The sequence below is a fragment of the Vicugna pacos genome, chromosome 31 (genome assembly GCF_048564905.1).
Source record: "Vicugna pacos chromosome 31, VicPac4, whole genome shotgun sequence".
Lineage (NCBI taxonomy): Eukaryota > Metazoa > Chordata > Mammalia > Artiodactyla > Camelidae > Vicugna > Vicugna pacos.
In genome coordinates, this window is record NC_133017.1 from 25,013,347 (window position 1) to 25,039,392 (window position 26,046).

General features: G+C 54.2%; 1 long non-coding RNA gene across 8 annotated transcripts; it reads right to left on the reverse strand.

The window, feature by feature from the left end:
* Nucleotides 1-1,598: 1,598 nt before the first annotated feature.
* Nucleotides 1,599-26,046, reverse strand: LOC140690580 (uncharacterized). Of its 8 annotated transcripts, none has more exons than XR_012065896.1 (6): nucleotides 25,786-26,046; nucleotides 25,158-25,362; nucleotides 22,366-22,537; nucleotides 21,221-21,414; nucleotides 12,061-15,102; nucleotides 9,257-11,820 (listed from the first exon to the last, which is right to left on the reverse strand). It is a non-coding gene; the product is annotated as an uncharacterized lncRNA (long non-coding RNA). The 8 variants fall into 8 exon arrangements; XR_012065890.1 differs by having other exon boundaries at nucleotides 14,484-15,102; nucleotides 21,221-21,417; XR_012065889.1 differs by having other exon boundaries at nucleotides 21,221-21,417.

Consider the following 26,046-nt stretch of genomic DNA (forward strand, 5'->3'; position numbering starts at 1 on the left):
CAAAAGAAGACAATCTGTTTCTGTCTGGGTCAGTGCTCTCCAGCAGAGCTCTCTGTGAAGCTGGAAACATCCTGCATCGGTGACCGCCAGCACGGTAGCCACCAGCCACGTGTGTCTATTGAGCCTGGAGGAACTCAATTTTCAGGCTAAGTTTACTTTAACAAATTTAAATGCAATACAAGTGGCCACGTGTGGCCAGTGACTGCAGTGCTGGTCGGCACAGGTCTAGATGTGCGTGTGCGGGCAGCTCGCAGGGAGGGGGCGCTGCGGTGTCCAGGCACAGCCAGGTTGTGCGTGGGTCTCACTCAGTAAGTCACCACTGCTGAAGGCATCCGTAGGCACCACAGATGCCCCCGTGGGTGACAGATGTCTGCCCAAGCCTTTTCCGAGTCCTCCTTACCGTCCAGAGTGAGCCCAGCCACTTTCCCAGCATCACGCGGCTCATCAAGGTGGAGGGGGGACATGCCAGTCCGGCCAGCCCTGTCTCCTCACTGGAACCCCTGCTCTCTGCCGCCCATCTGGAGAGGAGCCGGCTCGCCCTCCGTTTTCTTTTCTGGGCATCTGCCCCCCATGCAAAGCTGCCTCTCTCTCCGAGCTGGCCTCCCCTGGGGATGGCCCAGGCTTATCTAGGCATCATTTGGATGCATCTTCTGCTTCTGCGGGTCCCTTTGTCCCCTTGGAAACCGTGGCTTCCTCCAAGACAGTCCCAGCAGAGTTTTTGGAAGGGCATGTGTTCAGCTCCGCCTCGGGGGTGTCCCTGGCCCTTGGAGAGACAGCCCAGCTGTGGCAGCCAGAAGTGTCTGGAAGCATCCTTTCTTCTATTGTTGGGAAAAGCAAAAAGGGAAGGTCTGCTGGGGCTGTGGGACGACCCGAAGGACTTCTCAAAAGAGCAGATGTCCCAACCAGCCCTCTTTGGCTTGGCACCTGTCTCTCACACGGGGGGAGGCTGGTGGCACGGTGATGCCCCTGGAGCAGATGGACCCGATTCAGGGCAGGCCCGCAACTGCACCGCGTGAGTAAGTGCACTGCTGTGCGCACCGCTCAGCGGCAGAGCGACGCAGCTGCGGGCCCAGGGCTGCCTGACTGGCGGCTGGGGACTGGTCACGACAGACCCCTGCTCACATAGATTAGCTTGAAAACCACTTCTGGAGCCAAGGTTTCTTTCTCCAGACAGTTTTGGCTTTGGACTGTGTGTTAGCATCTGCCTTCGTTTCCCTGCCTGCTTGTTGACACGTCTGAATTACACGCGCGTGTTCTAGACCTGGGAGACTAAGCTGATGGGGCGAAAACGGCTAATTCCCACCGGTGCCTGCGCTCTCCTTTCTTCCTGACACAAACCTGCGTGGTGTTCAGCAGCTTCCCTCGGCATCGCACGAGACCACGTGGCTGAATTCTGGCCAGTGGGGTGGAAGCAGAGGTGACGGTCCCCGCCTGCCCGCCTATGAAGTCGGCATGTGACCCCTGCTGTTTTCTCCCACCCGCCAGGTGGGTGGGGAAAATTCCAGGCACCAAGCTAGCAGGAGCCTGGATTCCTGAGTGACTGCGTGGAGCCGAGAATCCCCTCCGACCCCACACAGGACTGCGCCGTGGGTGAGAGGTACCTGGCATGGCGCCGAGCGCGTGCAGTTTGGCGCGGTCCGTTACAGCAGCTAGCCGCCGGCAGAGAAGAGCTCATCAGACAAGCAGGGTCAATGTCAGATCAATGTTGGCTAATCTTACTTTCCCTAAACAAAGTCTCTCTACACACGACCTTAACAGCCGCCAGAGTGTTAAAGAACTGTGAACACCTCAGTGGTAAATAACAGGGAAGCAGGTGGATCCCAGCCACAGCCGAGGAGAGACGGTGTCTTCCGGGGTTTTATCCGTCTTCCGCTCAATCTCTGGCAAAAGACCAAATGCCTTTCCGTCGACATGGCTTTAGGCAAACGCCATGCAAGGATATATATATGCTCCTGGGTTTGGATGGCCTTCCCCTTTATACGAGTGTCGTTAACATCCAGATGGACAGCGTGAGGAAGAACATTTCTGCACAGCAAATGCACGCAAGTCCTAAAGCAGAGAGGGCTTGGGGTCTTCCCACGCTCACAGAGGGGCAGGCTGGACCGTAGTAGACACAGGGGAAGGGGCTCTGATGTGGGGTGGGGGGCAGGTGGACGAGGTCATGCCAAGCCTCAGAGGTCCATCTTAGGAGTTCAGATGGTTCAGCCGAAGGGCGAGGAAAAACAGTGGGTTTTAAACATGATTGACTCATGGCTACAGAATCCACGTGGCGGCCCAGGAATAGAATAGGAAAGCGTCCTGTGTGAGCGGCGCCTGGACCTGGAGCAGCTGCAGAAGCCGTACGTTGGGGAAGGTTGTTATCTTTGGGGTGGGAGGTCCTGAAGTGCTTTTAAGACGCTGAGGATGATCCCATAGAGACAGACGGTCTGAAACGAGAGAGAAGGTAAGAAAAGATGGGACTCAGGCAGCGCACTGAGGAAATGCACTCTGGGGAGAGAGGGGAGCGTTAGCTGCCCCGGGAAGGGGAAAAGAGAAGGTGTGCGCAGAAGAACTAGACACTGAGGCTCTGGGCATGCAGAGGTGAAGGAACGGGATAGTGATGGACCAAAGGGGCAGCAGGTGAGGATGGGGAAGAAATACAGAATGACAAAATAGCCAAATACAAGACCAGGAAACCTGGCTTGCTCAGATAACTCCCCAGGCGGGCACCCAGGGTTGCTGTAATAGGTTGGTGGCCCCTTCCGTCCTTTACCGTGTTGGGCATCCTGGCTCCTGCTGTGGCCCCCAGCATCCCTCTGAGTCTCTGCTGGAGAGCTGCCGGCAGGCTTCGGGAGCCACTCTGCCCGCTCCTGAGAGCTGGAAGTGCCTGAGGAATTGCTTGGATCTCTCCCCACGCCAGTCCTCACCCCACCTCCTGCCCCACGATGGGACGACTGTCAGATGCTCTGGGAGAGCTCTCTCTGGGGCTTGCCGAGTCCCACAGCCCTACTGTCCTGGTCGCACTGTTTCACCTGTCTCACAGGTAAAATGGGAAGATGGATGAGTAAATATGGATGATTGCACAACTCTAACACAGGAACAGTAAAACACTGAAGTCTAAGTTTCTGTTGGCTTCAAACTCACTAGAAAGCAATTCAGCTGTGAGCTGGTGGACAGGAAAGGATTCAGGGGTGGAAATGATTTATATGGTCTATGACACTCCGAGGTTGTCCAGGCATTATTTTAGAGCTCTTTCAGGGAAAAGACAGTCTCCTTCAGGAGGTAATTTATCACTAAATACTTTCAAAGACATGCCGAGAAACCCAGAACACGTGCGATGAGCCTGGCCTTCCTGTACCTGCCAAGCTGTAGGAGCTGTGAATGAAAAATGTCACCTGACGTATCAGTAAGCAAAGGATGCTGCAGCCATCAAGTCTGCCTCCCCCCGACAGTGAGCGGAGGGAACTCAGGGTGCAGACGAGCAGGCAGCCTGGCCTCTGCAGCCGCCCCCAAGGGTGCCCCGGAGGGGACGCAGGATGGGAAGGAACAGGACACTGGCCCTAGAGGGCTACGGTGCATGTCAAAGGAATGATTTCAATGGGCCCAGACCTTTGCAACTTCCCGTATGTAAAAAAGTGCTAAATGCCTTCATTTGAGATGCCTGGTCTTCTTTAACAGTGACCTCCTGATGTTCCCGCTTGCTGGTCTTCGCTGCAAAAATGCCTGTGTATCCTGGCTCCTCCCTCGCCCCTCGGGAGCAGTCTCTTACAGCTAGCTATCTGAGAAGCTGCCTCCCAGGCTCGAGTCCTCAGAAATTTCACCCAATAAAACATCACTCTCAACTGTTAGGCTGTGCATTTTTTTTTTTTGCAGTAGACAGAATACGATCACTTTTTTGAAGCATCCTTGCATTCACAGCACGGAGTCCCCACGCCGGGGAGCAGGTCATCACCAGGAGTCAGCAGTCACAAAATCAGGGAGCTTCACGAAAGCAGGGAGAGCCTGGCTCCAAGTCTTTCAAATGGAAAAAAAAAAGTGTCTACACAACCACCTTCTATATATTAATTGTGCCTTGCACTCCGAGAGCACAGGAGCTTGTACACCCATTTTACAGACGCGCAGGGTAGGAGCGCTTTGTCAAAGTCCAGGCAGGACTCACTGGAGCAGCTTGGGGCAGAGCAATCATCAGGTACGCACGGCGGTCGACTGCCAATGAGTCTACCTCCCTCGCTAACCTGCCACCTTCTATCTGACCTTGTAGCCCAGGACCTAATCTGAAAAGCAGGAAGCCTCACTAGGAGTCCCTGAGGGGCCGTGTCCCTGCGTGGTGTGTGCCCCTCTGTCACACAGCCCTCCTGGACGCTCCATCCACCAGACGACTCCATCCAAACACACTCACGTATGTTTAATCATGAACAGTCCTGGAGTGGATGTCTTTGGATTTATCCTATTTGCCAAGTTTAGGAAGCTTCCAGCCATTCAAATACGTTTTTCCCTCTCACTCTCTCTCCCCTCCTGGGGCTCTGATGATACCAGTGTTAGGTTTTGTCTTCATGGCTCACTGGTCCCTGAGATGGTTCTGTCTTTTTCCCTCCCCTAGTTTATTTTCTCTCTGCTTGGGTCCAAACTGTCAGACTCTGTCAAGTTCAGCAATCTCGTCTTTGTCATCCTCCTTCTCCTGAGCCCATCCTGTAAGCTGCTCTTTGTTGGCTGGAGGTTTATTTTGGTTTGGGTTTATTTTGGGATGGTAATGTAGTTCTTTCTATACTTCTCATAGGATTCTTTTTTATGGCATCTATTTTTTTGCTGACAAAATATTTCAGTTTGTTTCAAGAGAATTCAGAGTTGCTGGCTGAAGCAGTTTGATCATAGCTGCTTTGAAATCCTTACCAGATGCTCTCAACATCCGCTTCATCTCGGTGCCGGTGTCTGCTGACGGTCGTTTCTCATTCAAGCTGTGGTTTTCCTTGCTCTTGGTGTGACAGGGGATTTTCAGTTGTGTTCTCTCAACGCCAAAGAGCCACTGAGCTTTTTCCCTCAATATAACAAAAATCAAAACCCTGTGTATACTGATTGCAAATGTGTAAATGGACAGACTTTATTTTTTATCTCCACTTCACATTTCATGTGAAAGTTGACAGATAACAGTTTTGACTTTGGTTTTTTCAGGGGGAAAAAGTTGCCCTGATGGCATATGATGACATCATGTTAATTGCTTTCAGGACAGTTACATGTCAGTATTGAAATTTAACGTTTAGCTGCCATCTCGTAGGTAGAAATGAATGCTCACCAATGCACATGTGTGCATATATTTTGTATTTTGTTGCATTGCCCACTGCAACTGATAAGCTAAGGAATCCACGTGCCAGGTTTGTGCTCTGCTTGCAGAAACCACAAACTGAAAATTATAAATCATTTATACAGTCATTTGCTAATTTCACTGCCCTTTTTGGTATGTGAATGTAGGAAAGTCATAGGGCTTATAAATTCAATTGGAGTAAATTTTAAAGCCACGTATTTTATGATAAAGGGTCTTTAAGTTCAGGTGGCCAAAACACTGGCAGTATATATTTGTTGTAAAGAGAATTACTCTGAGATTTACTTTTCTGATATTGAAAGTGACTTAATAAAGCACTGTTTCCATTAACTTGGAAAAAGTAAAACCTGGCCCCGGATATTTGAGGTTTCGTGCGACTCCGTATGTCTTTAATCATCTGTTAGCAGGTCACCCTCTGTTGAGGGGCATTGCAGGGACCAGCAGCAAGTCCAGATTCCCTCCGGACCTTCTCTTCACGCATGGGTAGGAGGGGAGAAACTCAGCTCCCTCCTCACCCTGCCGACAACTTCCCTGAGAAGGCACATGGGACTGTAGCTCAGCTCCCCGTGGGATGCGGCCGACACCGGGGGAGGGGGCCACAGGGCCAGTCAGTCCCACCCCTGCCCCCACCTGTTCTGGCCCAACAGCCATGCCAGGTGGGAGGAGGATCAGGTCCCTCTGGGGGACCAGCTGGTTTGAATCCAGCCTGGGACCTGCTCCTGTAAAACCACAGGCAATTTCCTTAAAGACCCAGTGGCTCAGTTGCCTTTTCTGAAAAAGAAAAGAAGGTAACAGTATGTAACCCCGAGTTCTGTTATGAGGGTTACACGAGTTAGATGTGGCCCGTGGATCCTGGGGGCTCGTTAGATACGCGGGCTCGCAGGCCGCTCCCCAGACCTGGGGAACAATCCTCTGCATTTTGACAAGATGCCCAGAGGACTGAAGTCAGAATGCCCTGATCTAAAGCATTTACAAAGGCAAGTTTTGAAAAGCAATGATCTAGGCTAAAACAAGCACAACTGTCTTGCTTTTTTCCTGCAAAAAAAAAACGCAAGAAACCCCCAGTTTCAGATATTTCCCTCGCCTAAAGAGATGCTGGATTCAGCTGAGGATGCTGGGAAGGCTGGCCTCCAATCTAAATGCCACTCACTGGGTATTACAGAGTCCTCTGTCCCCTCCCTGCCATTCTTCCAAATGACGGCATTTTTATTAAAGGTGACATTTCTTCAAGAACCCTTTCCGTGCGGTTAAGTTTTTACTTTTTGCATTAACCTCTCATCCAGTAATGAAGAAGTACTGGAACAAAATGAGTCAGAGTTTGTCAGACCCTGGAGCACAGATTAACACAGGCACCACCGTGAAGGCGTTCACGGCAGACCTTCCGTGTGCAGGTAGACCCGGAGTGGCGCGCGGTACCCGGTTCCTCCACGATCCTTGGGTTAAAGAGCCGTCAGGCGGCGTCCTTCCTGTCTGTTACACAAAGAAATCTGCTTCACGTTAAACACTCTTGGGAAAAGTGTTTTGAATGATCATAGAAACGCTTTGCGATGTGAACAGAGAAAGGATGGCAGAGAACGCCAGCAGTTCTGTTCTTGCCTACCTGGTTCCTCTCTGCCCTTGAGCGGGGAGAGCGTGGCAGCCGGGGGATTCAGGTCAGGAAAGTTCACACTTGGTAACCCCCAGGAGCCAATGCTCTTGACTCTCTCTTTCATGATCAAATGTTTGAAAGAGTGTTGGATAAACTTCAGAGCTCACAGAGCAAGAGTCCAACAGAGCCTTGGTTTCGGGGGCTGAGGCTTTGGGACTTGGCTGGTAGATCTGTTGGTACCACACTCTGGAACCTGTTTGTGGCTTCTCATCATGAAGAATCCTGCAGAAAGGGGATCTGAGCCGCAGAACCCATAGCAAACCCAACGTCTTAGCACACGTCGGGGCGAGTGGAGGTGTACACCCAGCTTTCTCCTGCAAGCACGTGGGGAGAGCCACGCGGGGGGCATCAGACACAAGGCTGAACCCAGAACAGCCAGAGGCCACTTGCTCTATGTCCTCTGCCCCCATCTAACAGGCGACCCGCTTGTCCACAAGCCTCCCCCAGCAAACCCTCGGCAGCCCCTCAAAAGCCTGTGCTCCGGGTCCCCCCAGCACCACACCCTAATCATCCTGCAGCAATCTAGGGCCTTTGCTCTTGTTCCTTCCTTCGTGGTGTCCAGCCTTACACCGCCCGCGGCGTGGAGATCTTTCACGCGCCTCTCTGCTTTCCAGCAGACGCAGAGAGCATCGCTTCTCTTCGTGTCCTGTTCGTTTTTGCGGGAAACAAGGACACGTGTCCTGTGTCTCTGCCCCGTCACCCGCCTCTGCTACCTGCTCTCTCTCGTAGGACATAAATGTGGTATTTTAGCTTTCAGGGTCTGATTCTCCACTTGTGACACGTCGTCTACGCTGTTGTATGGCTCTCCCGGAACTGGCCCACCTTTGCAAGCACAAACAGAAAACCAGCTCCGGGCGGCACGACCAGGGATGTGAGTGGGTGGAGGCGGGAGTTTCCTCCCAGAAGTGACTGAGGAATCTCATTTCATTAGGAAGAGGAAGGAGGAAAATGCAGCTAAGCGGGCCCCTGTGTGGTCCTGCTGTCTTGCCTGTGTGCAGCTGTGCGCTTCTCAGACGGCTTTCCCCGCCATGTGCACCCGCCGCCGCCGCCACCCAGCAGCACGACGTCTGCCTCTAGGAAGGACAAGGGCTGCGGCGGTGTCTGCCCGGCATCGCGCTTTGTTATCACAGGGGCGCCAGGAGGCAGGTAGCACCCGCTCCATTGCTGACAGCAAAAGGGAGGGGGCAACGGGACAGCCAGCCGTGTCAGCCTCTCTGCAGCGCGGGGAATGCGCGCCTGGGGGAGGAGGCAGGACCAGGCAGACCAGCGAGGCAGGAGAGAGGGCTGCTGCTCCAGCCCGAGTCAGACCTGCCCTGACCTTGGGGGGGACACGCTCTTGTGGGTTTCAAACCATGCCCTGCAGAGTGGGGTAGACCTGCCACCTGTGAGGGGGCCAGGGAGGGAGGCAAAGGCTCGGGACCCGCACCCCATCTTTCCATCCAAGCTGCTCGGCCCCTGTTTCACACATTGGACCTCTGCATGTGTCGTCATCTAAAACAAAGTTTCACTCGGTTGTTAAGCTATATTCAATGTCTTGTAGCAGCCTATAATGAAAAGAAGATGAAAAGGAATGTTTGTCGGTGGGTGACTGACATGTTGTGCTGTGCGCCAGAAACTGACGCAACGTCATAACCTGATGACACCTCAATTGAAAAAAAAGGAAAAAGAATTTAAGGCGTCTGGCCTGCAAGATAAACTCCAAAATCCCCGCCGAGCGTGCTGGGTGCCTGGGACCTGACCCTTCTCCTCCGTCCGGTCCTCTCGGTCCCACGCCTCCCCGTGGGCTGGTCCTCTCTCCCCAGCCCGGTGAGCTCCCCCTGCGAGGCTCTCTCTCCTGTAGGACGAGGTGCCACCTTCGTCCTCTGCCGTCCCGGCTTTGTGGCCTCCTCACCACGGTCACCCTGGCTTTGCAGGCTTCACCGTGCCATGAGGGCTCTTGGCTGTCTGGAGCACGCGCCTTCTGAATTCCCGCTCCCGGTATGTCCCAGGCTCTGGAGCAAAGCGACAGCCGATAGACGGCCACGTGTGGACGTGCAGACCTTTGCAGGGAGGGGTAGAGGCGCTCCCAAGGGAGGAGGTGGGCCTTCTGTTAGGAAACAGCAGAAATGGCCAAAACCTGCCTGTTCAGGACCAGGGCTCGGAAAAGAGGATGCCACCCTCCACAGGCTCGGGGTGACCTGCCGGTTTAATCTCACCTATGTTTTAACATTACTGCTTAACATAGTTGATTTATTCCCAAAAGGAGCTAAGATCATAGTGAGGAGCTTTCTGTCCATCATGATTTTAAAAGATGCAATACATAATATGCATTTGTAATTTTTTATCATTTGTTGTCTGAACGACTAATACCCAGATAACAGAAAGTGTTGTAAGAAGGGGTATCAGTTGGTGTCAGAAGCCAAATATTTTGAATACAGATCAAGAATTATAAAATAAACACTTGAAAATGTCCTTTGCTGAGTCTGTGAATGTCGTATTCCCAAAAGATGACCTGAAACACTCCAAAAAATGGAAAAGGTGAACTTCAGTTGCCTCTGAGGGGAAAAGTGGGGGGCGGGGGGCAAATTAAGGCCCACCGCCAGCCTGCCGGGTCTGACGCGCTGGGACGTGTGGGGAGGACAAAGCACGTGTGCATCCGGAGGGGATGCAGAGCCCTGGGCCCTGGCACCCAGGGGACGCCCTGGGGGTCAGGCCCCGACCCCCCACAGGTGAGGAAAGACGAAGTGCCCACCCCTCCCCGAGGGAAGAACACAGCCTGAGCCCCAGATGCCAAAGGGCGTCTCACCAGCTCACCCCGAGGGCCGGCAGTCAGGGAGGAAGCCCCGACCCTCCCAGCCTTCCCTCTGCAGCAAGTGCCCCCCGCAGCTGATCAGCAGGGAAAGCCGGACACTCAGTTTCGTCTGAAAAGACACCAGCACCGACTTGCGCGCCTCTCTCCGCGTGTGACGCTCAGGATGGAGCAGGGACAGGTGTGTGTGTGTCTGGGAGCAGACAAGCTGTCACAGAAGGTAAGGAGTTTCTTCCTGTCTCTCTTCAGTCGTCCAGCACCGAGGGGCCGCCTACTGCATGCCGGGCACTGTGACGAGCGCTGAGGACACGCTACTGACCAAGCCCCACCGCGTCCTGCCCCCCGGGGCTTACAGCCATTGCCGGGAAACAGCAATTCGCCAAGGGATTTATGCAAGCAAATGTGAAGCTGCATGGAAGACACGGGCCAGGAACAGGAGGAACAGCCTTTCTGAATTACCTGCGGTGGGCCAGCAGGGGTGCGCTCAGGTGGTTGGTGGCGAAAGGTGTGCCAACAACCAATGTGGCAGCCGGAATGTCCAGCCAGGCTGCAGGGCCATGGATGGTGGATACAGGGGTTCCCCCAGATCACCTGGGGAGAGTGAAAATGAGGCCACCCCCTGCCCGCACCCCCAGAAACCCTGATGTGGGGGGTGTGGGTGAGGCAGAGGCTCCCCAGATGATTGCAACGTGCAGCCAAGTTTGGGAAGCACCGCACTGGCTGGAGGAAGGGCATGAACACTGGGGTGGGCGAGGAGGAGGTGCAGGGCCTTGGGGAGCACGCACAGAGGGCCCCCTGTCCTCTCACTGGGGGCAGGGGGAGGGGACAGGATCTGAGCAGCAAAGTCCGCGCGACTGCAGCCCCGTCACCAGCAGGGGCACCAAGGACGTCCAGCTAGGTGGGGGCAGGGCCACGCCCCCCCAAGGGAGGATCCCCAGCTGCGACCACTTCCCTTTCCACTCCAGGCCCAGCGCTCTCGGCTGCGGACAGGAGTACACGAGAAAGTCCTGGGATTCCTCAGAGGACGGGGATGTTTGTTTTGCAAAGGAGGGTGGCCTGATTCAGGAGGTCATGGGGTGTGGACATAGGGGAATTCTACTGTTCAGTCCAGCAGGCGGCTGAAACTACGAAATGCCAGGAGCATTTATAGGGCCCTCCAGGCAGCTGCTGTCCTGTTTGGTCGCCCATTAGTCTCACTGGCCTCTTCTGACCGCTCCTGACTTGGCCTCTGGGCTCCTCCCCGCCACACACACGCTGAAGTCGACAGCCAGGCAGGCAAACAGTGGGCTCCTCCCAGAACAGCTGGGTTTTACTCCTACTGCTCAGAAATGTCTGCTGCATCCACATTGTCAAGAGGAAGATCCTGCCCCCCGATCTGCAGGACTTTCTGCAAAAAAGTCTGGCGGCTGAGCCTGGGAAAGGCTGGTTGCCCCCCACCCCCTGATGTTCCCGTCCCTCCTCCTTCCCAGCTTCCGTCTGCCCACAGCCAGCCCGACCGCCCTCCCCACTCTCAGAACCACCTGCCCGCATCCTCTGAGCGCTGCCACCGCCCACCAGTCTGCTGTCTTTCCTTCCTTTCCTGTCATCCCTCCCCGTGGCATCACTGGCTTCTGGACGTCCGCGCACCGTGGCTTGGTGTTTGCTGTCATCCCCTCCAAGGAGCGTGGGGATTTCCTACGTGATCAGCCGTATCCTGTTTTGTGTTTTCTCTAGCTTGCTGCCGGATGTGCCTCCTCCTTTCTCTGCGGTCAAATGCCTGTCTTGATTGTTCCTTTATTTTGAAGTTTCTGGCTTCTGAACCCCTGGGTTTGCTAGAAAGCTGACCTCCAGAGGGCTGGGGGAGGGGGACGATCACAGTATCTCAAATGTATCTGGCTTCTTTCTCTTAGAAGCTCACGTGCATTCCGTGCGTGTGATCTCATTAGCCTCCCAGATCTCTGCAAACCAGGAAAGTGACAGGTGTTTACAGGGAGGGCACCAGCCTTAAGGAATTTCTGCTCAATCATAGGGTGAGTCACAAGGACTTAAATAGAAAATGCTCGAGTTGCAGCTTGGTTCTTTTTCCACTCAGTTGATTGGCAGTTACAGCTTAAAAAAAAAAAAGAAAGAAAAGTAAACAACAATTGGATGCTTACACCACCCAGATAAGCAAGTTTTAAATTCGCTGGTGGCTCACCCACTGGGACCAGATGAAACCAGCATTCTCTTTGCTTGGCATAACAGGTTCCCCGTGTGGTAGCTGCCTCCTCCATCACAGGTCCACCCACTTTTACAAGGCCCCTCACCCTCCCTTGAACGGCATGTGATTCTCAAGTCTTGTTGCGGTACCTAGATGTGCTGCCCGGGGCTCAAGAGCGTGACAAAGCTCAGCCCACATGCTCAGTGTGACTTTTCTCTTCCAGGCTCGTTCTCCTTTGCTCCTTCTGTCTCTGTCTGTGAGCCCCAGAAAGTCATGATTATTTTGTTTGATTCTAATTCCTTCTTCCCATGGCTTTAGCTCCGAAGCTGAGAGCAGAAGACAACGCCTTTTTGTCTATAGTTCCAGCGTGAGTAGTTTTCAACTACAGCTGTGCGTCAGAGTCTTTACACACTTAAAGCCACCGTGATTTCTGAGTCAGGAGTTTGGAAAGAGAGGGTCTCTTGTGGGGTCAGGGTCCGACGTCATCTGAGGCTAACTGGGCTGGCCATTTGTGAAGGCTCATCCCACGGCTGGCAGGTGGTGGTGGCTGTTGGGGGACAGCTGAGCTGAGCTGTCAACTAAAGGGTGTCATGGCCTCTCTGACATGGTGGTCTTGGCAAATCAAACTTCCTGCATGGATCCTGGCTTCCTGTAGAGCTAGGGTCCCCAGAGAACCAGGCAGAAGGAGGCATGGCTTTGCTGGCCTCATACTGGAAGTCACATAACATTACTGCTACCATATTCTATTGGTCACAGGTGAGTCATGAGTTTAGCCCAGATCAAGGGAATTAGACTCAACCTCTGGACAGGGGAGTGTCAAGTTCACTTTGCAGAAGAGCACATGGGATGGGAGATACGGTTGCAGCCTTCTGCAGAAAACACAGCCTATGACAAGTGGCATGGCACCTGTGCTCAGGAGCCCTCCACAGATAATACTGAACAGCCAGATAATAGAAGCAAAAGCAAAAACAATCAAAAGGGACCTAATTAGACTTATAAGCTTTGGCATAAGCAAAATAAAAAGAAAACCTATGGAATGGGAGAAAATATTTGCAGAAGGTGAGACTGACAAGGGCTTAATTTCCAGAATATGTAAACAGCCCATGCAACATAATAATAAAAAAACAAACATCCAATCCAACACCGGGCAGAAGACCAAAACAAGGAACTCTCCAGAAAGACCTACAAATGGTCAACAGGAAGACATACACATGGCCAACAGGCACATGAAAAAATGCTCAATATCGCTAATTATCAGAGAAATGCAAATCAAAACTACCATGAGGTATCACCTCACACCAGCCAGAATGGCCATCATTCAAAAGTCCACAAACGAAAAATGCTGGAAAGGCTGTGGAGAAAAGGGAGCCCTCCTGCACTGCTGGTGGGGATGTACTTTGGTGCAGCCACTGTGGGAAACAGTATGGAGATTCCTCAAAAAACTAAAAATAGACTCCCCCTATGATCCAGCAATCCCATTCCTGGGCATATATCCAGAGGGAACTCTAATTTGAAAACATACATTCACCCCAATGTTCATAGCAGCACTATATACAACAGCCAAGACATGGAAACAGCCTAAATGTCCATCAACAGATGACTTTAGGATAAAGAAGATGTGGTATATTTATACAATGGAATACTACTCAGCCATAAAAAATCATAAAATAATGCCATTTGCAGCAACATAGCTGGACCTGGAGATTGTCATTCTAAGTGAAGTAACCCAGAAAGAGAAAGAAAAATACCATATGATATCACTCACATGTGGAATCTTTTAAAAAATACAAAAGGGAAATATAGCCACTATTTTATTACAATAAATATAAATGGAGTATAACCTTGAAAAATTGTGAATCACTATATTGTACACCTGTTACTTACATAATATTTTACATCAACTATACTTCAATTAAAAAATAAAAATTTCCATTTATCTCTAAGAAAATGAAAAGACAAATGGACCTACTTACAAAGCAGAAACAGACTCACAGACACAGAAAACAAATTTATGGTTACCAGGGGAAAAAATTAGGTGGGAAGAGATAAACTGAGATTTGTAGATATTAACTACTATCTATAAAGTAAATAAACAACAAATTTCTTCTGTAGAGCACAGGGAACTATATTCAATGTCTTTAGTCACCTACAACAAAAAAGAATATGAAAACGAACATATGTATGTATGCGCATGGCTGACCCGTTATGCTGTGCACCAGAAACTGACACAGCGTTGTAACCTAATGATACTTCAATTAAAAAAAAGAATTAAAAAAAATTCAGCAGCCACAAATGAAGCTGCTGTGCCCCCTTGGCACTCAGAATGGCATAACTGTGGTCACAGCAGTTGCAGAAGTCCACGGGACAGCGTTTCTCAGTGTTGCTCCTTGAACCTCCATCAGTTGCCCCAGGATGCTTATTAAAAAGGAAGATTTCAGAGCCCCCGCCCAACTGGCATCTCTGAGGACAGCGCCAAATGTGTGTGCTTTAAGCAAAGCCCCGCCCCAGGACAACTCTGAAGTGCTGTGCAGGAAGTTGGAGAAAAGAATCTGTAAGGGGCTCTAGTAATTACCCTGCATAAAGCGTTCCTCCGGAGCTCGGTGATTGAGAACAACAGCCATGTGTCCCCTCCCTGTGCCTGTGGCTCAGGATTCAGGGCTCGGCTTTGCGGGGTGTCTCTGACTCAGGGTCTCACACAGGTCGTAGTCAGGGTGTCGGCTGGGCCGCAGTGACCTCCAGGCTTGCTTTGGGAAGGACCAGCTTCTGAGATCACTCACGTGGCTGCTGGCAGGTCCAGTTGGCAAGCCGTGAAGACAGAGAGCACGCGCAAGATGTAAATCACTGACTTTTGTAACCTCATCTCGGAAGTGGCATCTCAACACTTCTGCCATGTTCTCCTTGTTAGAAGCAAGCCGGAGGTCCTGCCCACCACCCAGGGAAGGGGCTACGCGCAAGTGCGGAAACCAGAGGGTGAGGATCACTGGGCGAGCCTAGAGGCTGCCTGTCACAGGTGGCAGAAGTGGGGATTGAGTGCAGACCGGCAGGGAGCTGGTTGCTGGAAACTAGAGAGATGAGCAAGTAGCGCATTGCCGATGGGTTCTGATAACAAAGCACGAAGCATCTCAGAGACGGCCCCATCCGGGACACTCCTGTAGCTTCAGGTTACAGGAAGGGGTGAAGCTTTGCGTGGGCTAGAGGAGAGAGAACAAAAAGGTGGAGCCTCATTCATTTTATCAGCACTGCTTCCCAGATCATGAGTGGGGAGATCATTAAAATGGAAACATTGGGGTGACTTGTTAGAAATATGACGCAGCAGCTCCTTTGCCAGAAGTTCATCATACACTAAAATGTGTGCTCCAAGTCCTCCACCCTCCACATTCTAAAATAGAGCCCATGAGGAATTTGCTATTATGGGACAGGAGAGTTAAAATGAAGCCAATTTCGAGTTCAACCTGACCTCCTAACCTAGCACTATGAACACAAATGGCTGGAGAGAGACAGAGGGAGAGCAAAGAGAAATGTCTCTTTCCAGCCTTCCCAGCTTTGTTTTGTGACGTTCAATGCAATTCTCAACTTTTTCTCAACATCATGAAAACTATGATTATAATCCCCCACTGGAGAGAGAAGCAGCTCACACGTTTATTTATTCAAACTTTCTGCAGAAGAGGATGGAGAAACACAGAGGGAGAGAAAAATGCATGCATGCAAAAAAAAAAAAAAAGCCCAAATAATCTAATTTGGAAGACAGACTGGAGACAGGGTTGGCCCTGCATGCTCTGGACCACACAGAGCACATGTAGCTCTCAGTGTGAATTCAGGTAACACACACCTTGCACCAGGAATCTGCTCGCCATGGAGGTCACAGACCCAACACGGATCTGTGCTGACAGTAATAAAGTTCCACTTGACCTGCTCCCCCCGCAGAGCACGGAGCCAGAGCACAGCCTGGCTGGTACCTGCAGGCCACCTCCTTCCAAAGCTCATTCAAGAGAAGAAACTGCTCCGTGACAGCCCCCTTGCCAAGAGACGAGCCAGAAGCCGGAGCTCATCCTGGTGCTTCACATATGGATCCTCCTCAAAACTGGACCCCTTGGTCCTCCAGCCTCTGCACCTTGACCTCAGAAAGAGCCAGTAGGAAATACAAGGCATGGCATGGACCTCAGCGACCTTCCTAAACTAACTGATCATTCAGAGTGTCCAACCTTCATCAGGAAGGTAGACCCCTCCCCTCAATCTGCAGCCCCCACGATGCTCCCACCTCACTGAAAGATCTAGCCCAGATCGCAGGCTTCTCCAGCACTCTCAATCGAGATTCAGTATTAGGGTCATGCAGGCTCCCGAGTGCAGTCTCAGGACGTGCCTCGCTCGCAGCAGGCAGCCACCCCGAATGGACACAGCCGCACGCCGCCTTCCCTCGCCCCAGGTCGGGAGCAGCCTCTGTGGCAGATGTCAGAGGAGCAGAGAACGGCCCGGGCCCAGCTTCCTGGTTTTCCCTCTGAGGAGCAGGCACGCTCCTGGCTCCCTGCCCCTCTGCTGCCCTCCTCTGCCCTCCGAATCCAGGCCACCCGCTTTCGTAAGAGCCCGGAGGGGTCTTTCCGTGCCTTGGTCTGTTTCGTGCTAAACTGCACTCAAGTTCCCTTTGTCCTTTTCGTCACAGGACTTGACTTCCTCCAAATCAAGGACCGAAGGTCATTTCAGTTTTAGGCTGATGAAAAATTAGTGCCATACACGTTTATCCAACAAGCCACAAGCGAGGTTCAGGAGTAAAAGTTCCCTCCTCTGTGAGACCGGGCCACGTGAGATGATCGCTCGGCTCGGGGATGTGTCAGTTGACACCGGGGGCCTTTCTGTTGGCTTCAGAGGACCCGGTGTGGTCTCCAACGCCCGGGGACGGCCAGAGCGCCCGTTTCTCTCCTGCCCCACGTTCCCAGCACACACGTGCTCCAGGCAGGACCACTGTCGCCCTGGCACGGGTCTCCACGAGGCAGGAATGAAACAGAACAGGTTTCCACACATCTTAGGGGCCCGTCCCGTGTTCTGTTTCATCTCCAGTAAAGAACGAAGACACCTTAAAGCGCCTGAGCCACTCCAGAGACAAGTAGAGGGAAGCAAGGTGAACTGGGAGCCGGAGTGAGAATGTCTGCATTGACCTCGCTGTGACTGTTACTTTGAGGATCAAATGAGGCCACTGGGTGGACTTGCCAGGGAATGCAAAGCACCACGCAAATGCAAGTGAGTGTGGAAACACTGGCTGGGTTTCGAAAGAGCTGGGCTTGTTCCTGGATCTGTCGCGTCATGTGATCTTGGGCAAGCGAGGCACCGCCTCTAGGACCCCCAGCTTCCTCAACACATGGTTCTTCCGGCTGTGCGATGCCCACCACGCTGGCCTCGCGGGAGCGGGCTCTCCATGCGTCTCAGCTTTGGCACTTGGCTCTGAACTGCCCTCCACTTCCCAGCTGCAGATTTCACACAAGAAAAGGGTACTCAACAGAGGCCCCCTTGGGGTGCAAGAAAGCAAGCCGGGGGTGGGAGCAGGTGCAGCGTCCTCGACCATCTTTGCAAAGGTCACGAGAGGAGGCAATGTCAAAGAAAGGGTCCATTGAAAGAGTTGCTGCTACTGATCATTATGGGTCCTTTGGGGGCGAAGCAGGCTTTGAAAGCAGGGCGTCTGACCAGGCTTCCTGTTAATGCACGTTTCGCTCCAACCTGGCAGGTCTCTTGCCTGCTACAGCTCATTTCTCACTCTCCTGGGGAGCTGACAACTCTCAAAGCCAGGGCTCCCTGCCAGGAGTGATCACACACGGTCCATATTTATTTCAGCGAGAGATGGAGAAGGTGAAACACCCTCCTCCCACCGATTCCGACCACAGTGACCGGCACCTAAAGAATGAAGTCCTTGCGGCCAAGGGGGTCCAGTGGGGCATCGTGGCCAAAAGCGCAGCTGGGCCCAGGCATCCCCAGAGCCGACGGTGGACCCAGGAGGGCCGGGCAGGGATGACTCCACGATACGCAAGTTCAGGTTCATGGGTCCTAAAACCCTAGCTATGGTGACTTGGTGACGTGACCTTGAATCTGAGGTTTGAAAGGTGACACTCCTGTGATACCTCACAGAACAACACCTCCTCGTGTTCGCACCCCTCGGCCTCTCCCCTCCTTCCCTCCCTTCAGACGCTGCCTGTTTCTTGTGTGCTCTGGGCGTCAGGGCTCCCCTGCAATGTGGACAGCGGCCGGAACGAAAGACCGTGGGCATCTGAGTTGAGAGTGGAAACAGCCCAGCGCAGGGAGATGAGCTGGCAGGGGGTGTGATGCAACAGGCAATGCAGAGCGAAGCATTCGCACTTGACCCAGAACTTCTCCGGGGGTGGGGGTGGGGGCAGGTGACGTGGAGGAGGGTGCCTCGGGCAGAAGGACGCATTTCCGTGGATTTTTCAAGGTCTCACCCATCCGCCTTTCCCTGGGAATGATCGATTCTGCGTCTGTGTGTATAAAATGGAGCTCTGTGACTGCAGAAGGAGCGTCCATCACCAGCCACAAGCGTGTCTCACAACAGCCTCCCCCGCCCTCGGAGAAGATCGTGGAGGCGGCCGCGCCCGAAGCCCGTCAGCTCGCTGCACCGGGTAAGAGCGGAGCTGTTCGTTCTGATCTTACGGGAAAAGGACCTCCTTTCATCACACGTTTTAAAAAATAGTTCTCTGTACTTGGCCACTAGTCAGCAACCAGAAAGGGAGCTTTAATCTCAGACAGGAGGGTCCTATGCCCACCAGAGCCTTTTTATAGCTTGACAGTAACAAACAAAGGAAAACAAAGCGGCAAGGCTCATCAGTTACGCTGAGAGCAAACGGCCCCCGAGCCGGCACGAGGGGGAGCGTTTGCGGTCAGTGACCCGAGCTGCTGGTAAGAGGGAGAAATTTTGTAGCAGCACGTGCTGAGCTCAGCCCAGCTCAGCCCTCCCACCTGCTTTGAGGACAGTCTGGCCAGAGAGCGAACCCTCGTGCTCCGTGGGCTCCGTCTCCGGTGCTCAGTCGTGCTGGTTCTGCACCTTTTATAAAAGCCTGTTGTCTATGGCCTGACATAGACAGAGAGCCCATTCTCAAGGCTCTGCCCTGTAAGGGTGTAGCACTTCCCCAGTCATATAAAGACAAAAAGTTACAGCACAGAGACTAGCACTTGTTGCTGGAGGTTCACGGGGACACCATGACCCGACCCACGGGGACGGCTGCAAGAGCAAAGGACTCTGACACCAAGAATTGCGCAACAGCCAAACACACCCCCTTCCTTTTTCTAGTATAAAAGGAGCCTGAATTCTGACTTGGGTAAGATGGTCTCTAGGACATTAGTCCCCCATCTTCTCGGTCTGCTGGCTTTCCAAATAAAGCCATTGTTCCTTGCCCCAACACCGTACCTCCCAATTTACTGGCCTGTCGTGCGGCGAGCGGAACGAGTTTGGACTCGGTAACACTATGACTCCCGCTATTGATAGCAGAGTGGCTGGTTGTACGGAGTGATGATAACAAGGCTGCTCACCACTGCCCCGGAGCCGTGTCTGCTTAGGGAGAAGACGCCACTCCTTCCCTTGTTCCCAGTCGGTCTGGCCCACACGAGTCCTTGACCAAGACGAAGGTGGTGCAGGATGCCGTCGGGCATCCAATTCGCCCGAGCAGCACTTCAGGACAGCTCTGAGGCCAGCCCCCACCTCGGCACGGGGCCGATCACGCCACTGCCCTGGCCGCCTCCTGCTCCCAAACCAGAAAGTTGGACGCGCGCTCAATACCCACCCAGCAGAAGGATCGCCACCTCTCAGTGGATGAAATCAGCCCCATGTGAAGAGAAGGGAATTAGCGCGATGGGCTTGGATGAACTGGAACTGACTTCCTAGTCACGTTACTAGGTGAGCCAGTTCGGAGCCCTAATGGGAAAGGAGAGCGAGGAAACGGAGGTCAGGGAGCAAACTAAGGGCCTCCTCCATCTGAGCAGGAGACGCAACGTGCGTCGGAAAGGACCTGAGAAGTGTCCGTGTTGGATGGTTGGAGGGTGAGCCTGTGGGAAGGTTACGGTGCAGCCGGAGGGCAGGAGGACGAGCCGGGGAAGGGGTCACGGAGGCTGAGCGTGGAGCAGGTCGCGCTCGTTTGTGCAGGATGCTGCCGACAGGCCAGGCGACAGCGACGACGTGGAGGCCGTCGGGCCCCTCAGCCAGGGCTGCCGTGATGGCCTGGTAAGGGCGGAGCTGGATTAGAGAGGCCGAGGAGTGACGGGGAGGCAAAAATAGAGACAGAAACTCCGGGTGACTCTTGTGAGAATCCCCTGTAAATGCAACGTGGGAGGCCAGACCGCGCCTGCGGAGGATAGCATTTCCGCTCGTGTTTTTGTTCTGCAAGGGGAACTTGGCCTGGCTTACGCTTCACTGCAAGACTCCATCTGACAGAGCGAACGGAACAGGGACCCAGGGCGCTTGGAGGTGTTCGGCGGGGTGGAGCTGGGACCGGTTCTGGGAGGGAGCGGGCAGCTCTTCACGCGCTAACGTGGGACGGAGGGGACGCCGTGAAGCTTGCACAGGGATGTGCACTGGGCGTTGAGGGGAAGAAGGATTTACTATCTGGCGGCTTCTGTTTTTCTCTTTGAAGGGGGATATGCGTAATCAGCTGAGACCGGACACTGTTGGGTTCTGTCCTAAAGCTCCCAATAAATGCCGTTCACATTTCCCGCCATGAGCGCTGAGTCATCTAAGAAAGTCAGAGGACTCAGCATTTGGAGGCCAAAGCATCACAGGGATTGCTGATAAAGCTGACTCTGAGGAAGTGATGTAGGCCAGCCGTCCAGTGGGCCCACTCATTCTCAGCCCAGTAATTAGTTGACTTAAAGAGACAGTGTCGTGCTGGCCAGGGCAGACACACACCAAGACAGCGGACGCAGACAGGACGACCTGCAGTCACCAAAACGGACAGAGCAACCTCAGCAAATGACACAAACAGAAGAAAATCTCGGCCCCAACAAACTCTGAGATGGTTCTGAATTTGTTAATTAAATGATCTCCAAGATGACCCTGTGCCCAAGACAGAACATTTACTCTTGGACCTATTTTTCTTATACCCATTACGTTCACTTCCATCATTCCATACAGTTCAGCAGGGGTCCTTAATAAGATAAAACAGAAAACTTAACTGCCCAAATAATTTGAAAAAACTCTAGAGACGTCCCAAATTAAGGAAACATCTTTCTCCCATTGTCAAGTCCCCAAGGAGAAATTAAACCCTCTGGAAACTTCAAATCCAAAGACCAAAGGAAGTGAAGACCAAAAGCAAATTATCTCACCCTTGAAAGTTAAAAGTCTGAAGACACGAGCGCCCCCCTCAGTCCTCACTCGGCTTAGTATCAGCACCATGTCTCCTCGGCGCTGGGACAGCACTGGGCCTTCTGCGACCTGGGCCGTCTTTGGCAGGAATTGACGCAGAAGCTCCAAGACCTCAGAGTTTGAATCTCCCTAGTGCCAAACCTATGAGGTGGCTCTGCTGTTAAAGAGGACAAGAGGGAATGAGATGTACAAGATGATCAAGGACCTGGAGTCACACACCCCACACTCAGTAGTTCACCCAGCTGGCACCCCCCAGGCATGAAGATGGGGAGAAAGAGGACAGTGCCCCTCTCTTGCTCCCCCTCACCCCCGTTTTCCCCTGCTCGATCTCTGGGCATCCTGGGGCAGGTCCTGCACACGGACAGGCTGTCTGTGCGGAGCAGTGTGAGGCTGGGGTCTCTGCATTGTCGCAGATGACCTGCCTCACGCCTCGGCCTGGCTGCATGCGGAGTCAAGACAGGTACACTCCCCCGAAGCTGTCTCCGCCCTCCCACAAAGGAGACCGACAGTTTGGCATCTTTATCAGCCCTACTCAGTGGCTGCGCGTCGTGGATGATGCTTGATGGGGAAGCTGGCAGGTCATTCAGAGGAGCCATAGAGAAATGGCTCCCATCTTGCTCCTTCTAGGAGTGCTCAATCCCAGGAGAAGGAGCAGGGGAGCCCTTTCTCAGATGTGCTCTTTGAGTATCTTCCAAGAGTCAGCACACTGAACAGTGGCAGTGAGTGACACGGAGGTGAAGCGGGCCCAGTCTCAAACATCAGGCCCCCGTTCACCATCTGTGGGGCCGGGGACCACCCATGCTCTCCACGCCCTATTCTCTTCCCTGTGTCAGGGGAAGGGGGGCATTAACTCTGCAGAGTGATGAAAGTTTTGTGACAATTCAGTGAAATGAACAAGGTCTTCTGTGCACACGGATCATCCTGCTGCAGCTCCCTGTTCACGTACATGTGGTCTCTGCCCCCCCGGCTCTCAGCAGAGCTCTCCTCCCTGGTCACTCCAGCTATAAATTCTGAGCCCATGGTCACTCCAGCTGTAAATTCTCTAAGCAGCCTGGGAATTCTCCACACCCTGAGCCCACTGACCCCAGGACCACACGGAACTGACCACGTCTCCTGTAGACTCCTCGGGACCGACAGATTCTGTGCAGCGCCTTTGCAGGGCTGGATAGAGCGGCAAACAGGACAACCACTGTGACACTGTGGTTTCCAGCAAGGAATATATGCTCTTGTCTTCATCTCTGTTTCTGGCACAGAGCTTCTAGAACTCTTGGAATTTCCTAAGTGATGAAAGCATAGAAATGTCTTCTGTGTTACGTTAACGAGGTCATGTTTTGGACCGCAGCTCGGGGCTGGGACCATTCACCAGAAGAACCTGGTAAGAGGGCTGGGACTTTCAGTTCCACCCCTTGACCTCTGACCTCTGGGGAAGGGAGAGGGGCTGGAGGTCGGATCAACTGCCAATGGCCAATGGCTTAAACAATCACCCCATAAAACCCCAGAAGGAGCAGGTTTGGAGAGCTTCTGGGCTGGTGAACACATGGAGATTTGGGGAGTGCGGTGCCCTCAGAGGGAACACGGATGCTCCCTCGCCCTTTTCCCATTCCCCACCCTACCCCCTCTTCCCTCTGGTCATCCTTGAGTTGCATTCTTTTATAATAAAATCAGTAATCTAGTAAGTAGAATCTTTCCATGAGTAATTCTTGCAAATTAATTAAGCTCAAGGAGAGAGTGGTGGGAACCTCTGATTCATCGCCAGCCAATTAGAAGCCCAGGTGACAACATGGACTTACAATGGGTGTCTCAAGTTGGGGGGAGGGTTCGCTCATGGGGGATCAAGTTCTAAACCTGTGGGATCTGAGGCTGTCTCTGGGCAGACAGCGTCAGAACGGAGCTGAGCTGGAGGACAGCCGGCTGGTGTCGGAGAACTGCTTGGCGGTGCGATGGACCCACACCCACAGGGCAGAATGGGCTAGAGACTCTGCGCCACCATCCTGGGTTCATGTGACGGTGGAGGAGACAATGAATGATCAGAGGTACAGTTCAAGAGCAGGGAATAGTAAGAGCAAAGACATCCATGCCTCTGAGGACATGGCATTTGAGAGAACCTTCCAGAACGCTGAGGGAAGGGTATTCCCGCCTGAGAGCTGGGACACAAATGAGTCCATGATTAGATGAGGAGCAGGGAGGTGGGCATTCCTGAGACAGTGGTCAGTGGCTGAAGAATGAATCAGCCGGGCCAGACTTAAGACCTGGGATTTTATTTTAAGTGTGAGAGGGAACAGGGATGCCTTCAAGAAAGGAGAGGCCCCTTGGGCTATGGGGGTGGTGGTGGTGGTGGACGTGAACTCAGGAGGCGGGGAGGAGCTGCTGCAGGGGTGGGGGGGTCAGGAGAAAGATGTGATGCTAGGGTGAGCTGGGTCGTGCAGCAGTGACAGTCCCAATACCTCGACGGCAGAGCCAACAAGGTTTATTTGCCGTCTACACTGCATCTGTTGGGGTCAGGAGGGCACCGCCCTGTGTCCTCTGTTCTCTAGGACACAGTTGACAGCAGCTGGGATTTGGAACGTGCTCAGCGACCAAGTGAGGGGACCACTGCCCTTCCACTCCCAGGGCGCTGCCCGCAGTCGATGGCCCACCACCCGGAGGGGCAGGAGGAGCCCGGGAGCAGAACCAGATCCATGAAACCCCGTTCAGCCCGAGTCAGTGCTGACGCCAGAAGTGGGGAGAGCTGAGGTCTGCCGCGAAGGTGGTGGTGACAGGATCTTGCTGGAGCCTAGAGTCAAGCCCTGGACTCCTGGGCATAGGCGTGGGTGTCCGGGGTAGGGGGAGCCGCGCAGCCCCCCAGCCAGGCACCCCGCGCCTCGCATGCGGCCCCCCAGCCAGGCACCCCCCGCCTCGCATGCGGCCCCCCAGCCAGGCACCCCCCGCCTCGCATGCGGCCCCCCAGCCAGGCACCCCCCGCCTCGCATGCGGCCAGCACTGAGATGCACGAGGCGCGACTGCCGTGGGACGCGCGCTGCCTCCGGCATCACACGCTGGGAAAGGCGTCCTGGCGGCGCGGGGCGGGCGGGGGCCTCTGCGCATGCTCGTCCCCATCCACATGCGCCCCCTTCCGGCCTCGCGCAGGACCACGGCCACCTGGGCAGCTTCCCTGCGCTCCCTGGAGGAGCCCCTGACATGTGCCGCGGACACTCGGCTCTTCGGAGGCTTCAACCTGCCTAACAGTTTCCCTCTGAGGTCCCTCTTTGTACGCTGTCGTCAAATGATGCCCGGCCGTTCCGAGCCGCAGACCCCGCCCTCGCTGGATTCCCTGAGGACGCCTGCGGGCTGGGCGGCCAGAGGAGGAGACCCGGCCCGAGGACCCTGGCTTTCAGAAAGATGGTGACCTCCTGCGCCTGCTGGGAACCCGGCGGCCAGCGCGTCTGCGCGTCCGGCTCCGAGGCCTGAACCCGTGACCTGCGGATCCGGCTCCACAAGGGCCTCTCCTGTAAACACGCGGGGGCGGGGGCGGGGCTGGCCTCCCGGCTGGGGCAGGTCACCCCGCGGCCCCCACGGACCGTGTTCCGGCAGCTGTCGCCGCGCCGACAGCACGCGGGGGGGGCGGGGGGTCTGCGGGGACGGCTCAGAGTCGGCCTTTGGAAAAACGTGTTTGTTGCCGCTCTGTGTGTGTGTGTGTGTGTGTGTGTGTGTACGCATGCGAGGAGGGTGGGAGGAGGGGCGTGGCCTGATGACTTGTCACAAACTGGACGCACCTGTGAAACCAGCGCCAGATAAAGAAACGCAGCGCTCAGCGCCCCGCTTGCCCCTCCAGGCACCGGGCCCAGAACAGCCGCGCCCCGGACTCCCACCCGCGCGGATCAGCTTGGCCTGCTTTGTGCTTTATGTAAACAGACTCACACAGTATGTGCTCTTTCCCGGCTGGCTTCCAAGAACAAACTTCCAGTGCAATCCACGCCGTTCCCTTCTTAAAGCAGCGCACGTCCGGATTCGGGGGTGTCCGCAGGCGGGGCCTTGCTGCCCGGGTGTTCGGACCCAGGGGGCATGACCCGTAGCCCCCCAGTTGCATTCCCTCGCACCACTGCTGTTCCAAGACCCTCGGACTCTGCGGGAGTTGGAACCCAGAGAGAGAGAGAGAGTGAATGTAAAAGGACACTGCCCAGCCCCCATCACTCCCCTGTACCCCGCGGTTAGAGCAACCCGGAACCCCAAACAAAAAGATTCCCCTCTTTGCCTCCCTCCTTCCAGCCCAATCCAGGCCCCCCGTGCACTCAACGGGTCACACACTGGTTGTTCTGCCCCCGTCCCTCCGCACTTCCCTCCACCTCCCTCCAGCCCAGGTGGCCTCCCTCCTGGCGCAGCTGCCGGAAGCCCTACACACAGGCTGCCCCGCTCCAGGCTCGTCCACCCCTAGTCCGTCCTCCGCAGTGTGCCCGGGTGGATGTTTTAAGACTAAAATCTTAACTGTGCGCCGAGACCATTAAGTACTGTGAGAGTTCCCTCAGCCCTTAGTGGTGACCTCACTCACCGTCTTTAAGTGACTTAAAGGCGTCATCAAGGCTTCTGTGTACTTCCCCTGCCTCTTCCTCCCGGAGACCCCACCCTGCTCCGTGCTCAGCCACACTGGACTCTTTGGCCCTCACCTCGATGCCCTGGAGAGGCGTTTCCTCTGCCCAGCCACAGCCTCCCCTCCCTCAGCTCCTCCCTGGAAAGCTCTCTGGCCACCGCACCTGGCTCTGCATCCCAGGGTCCCCGAGCCCTACGCTCGTTGTGTGGGGTGAAACCTGCT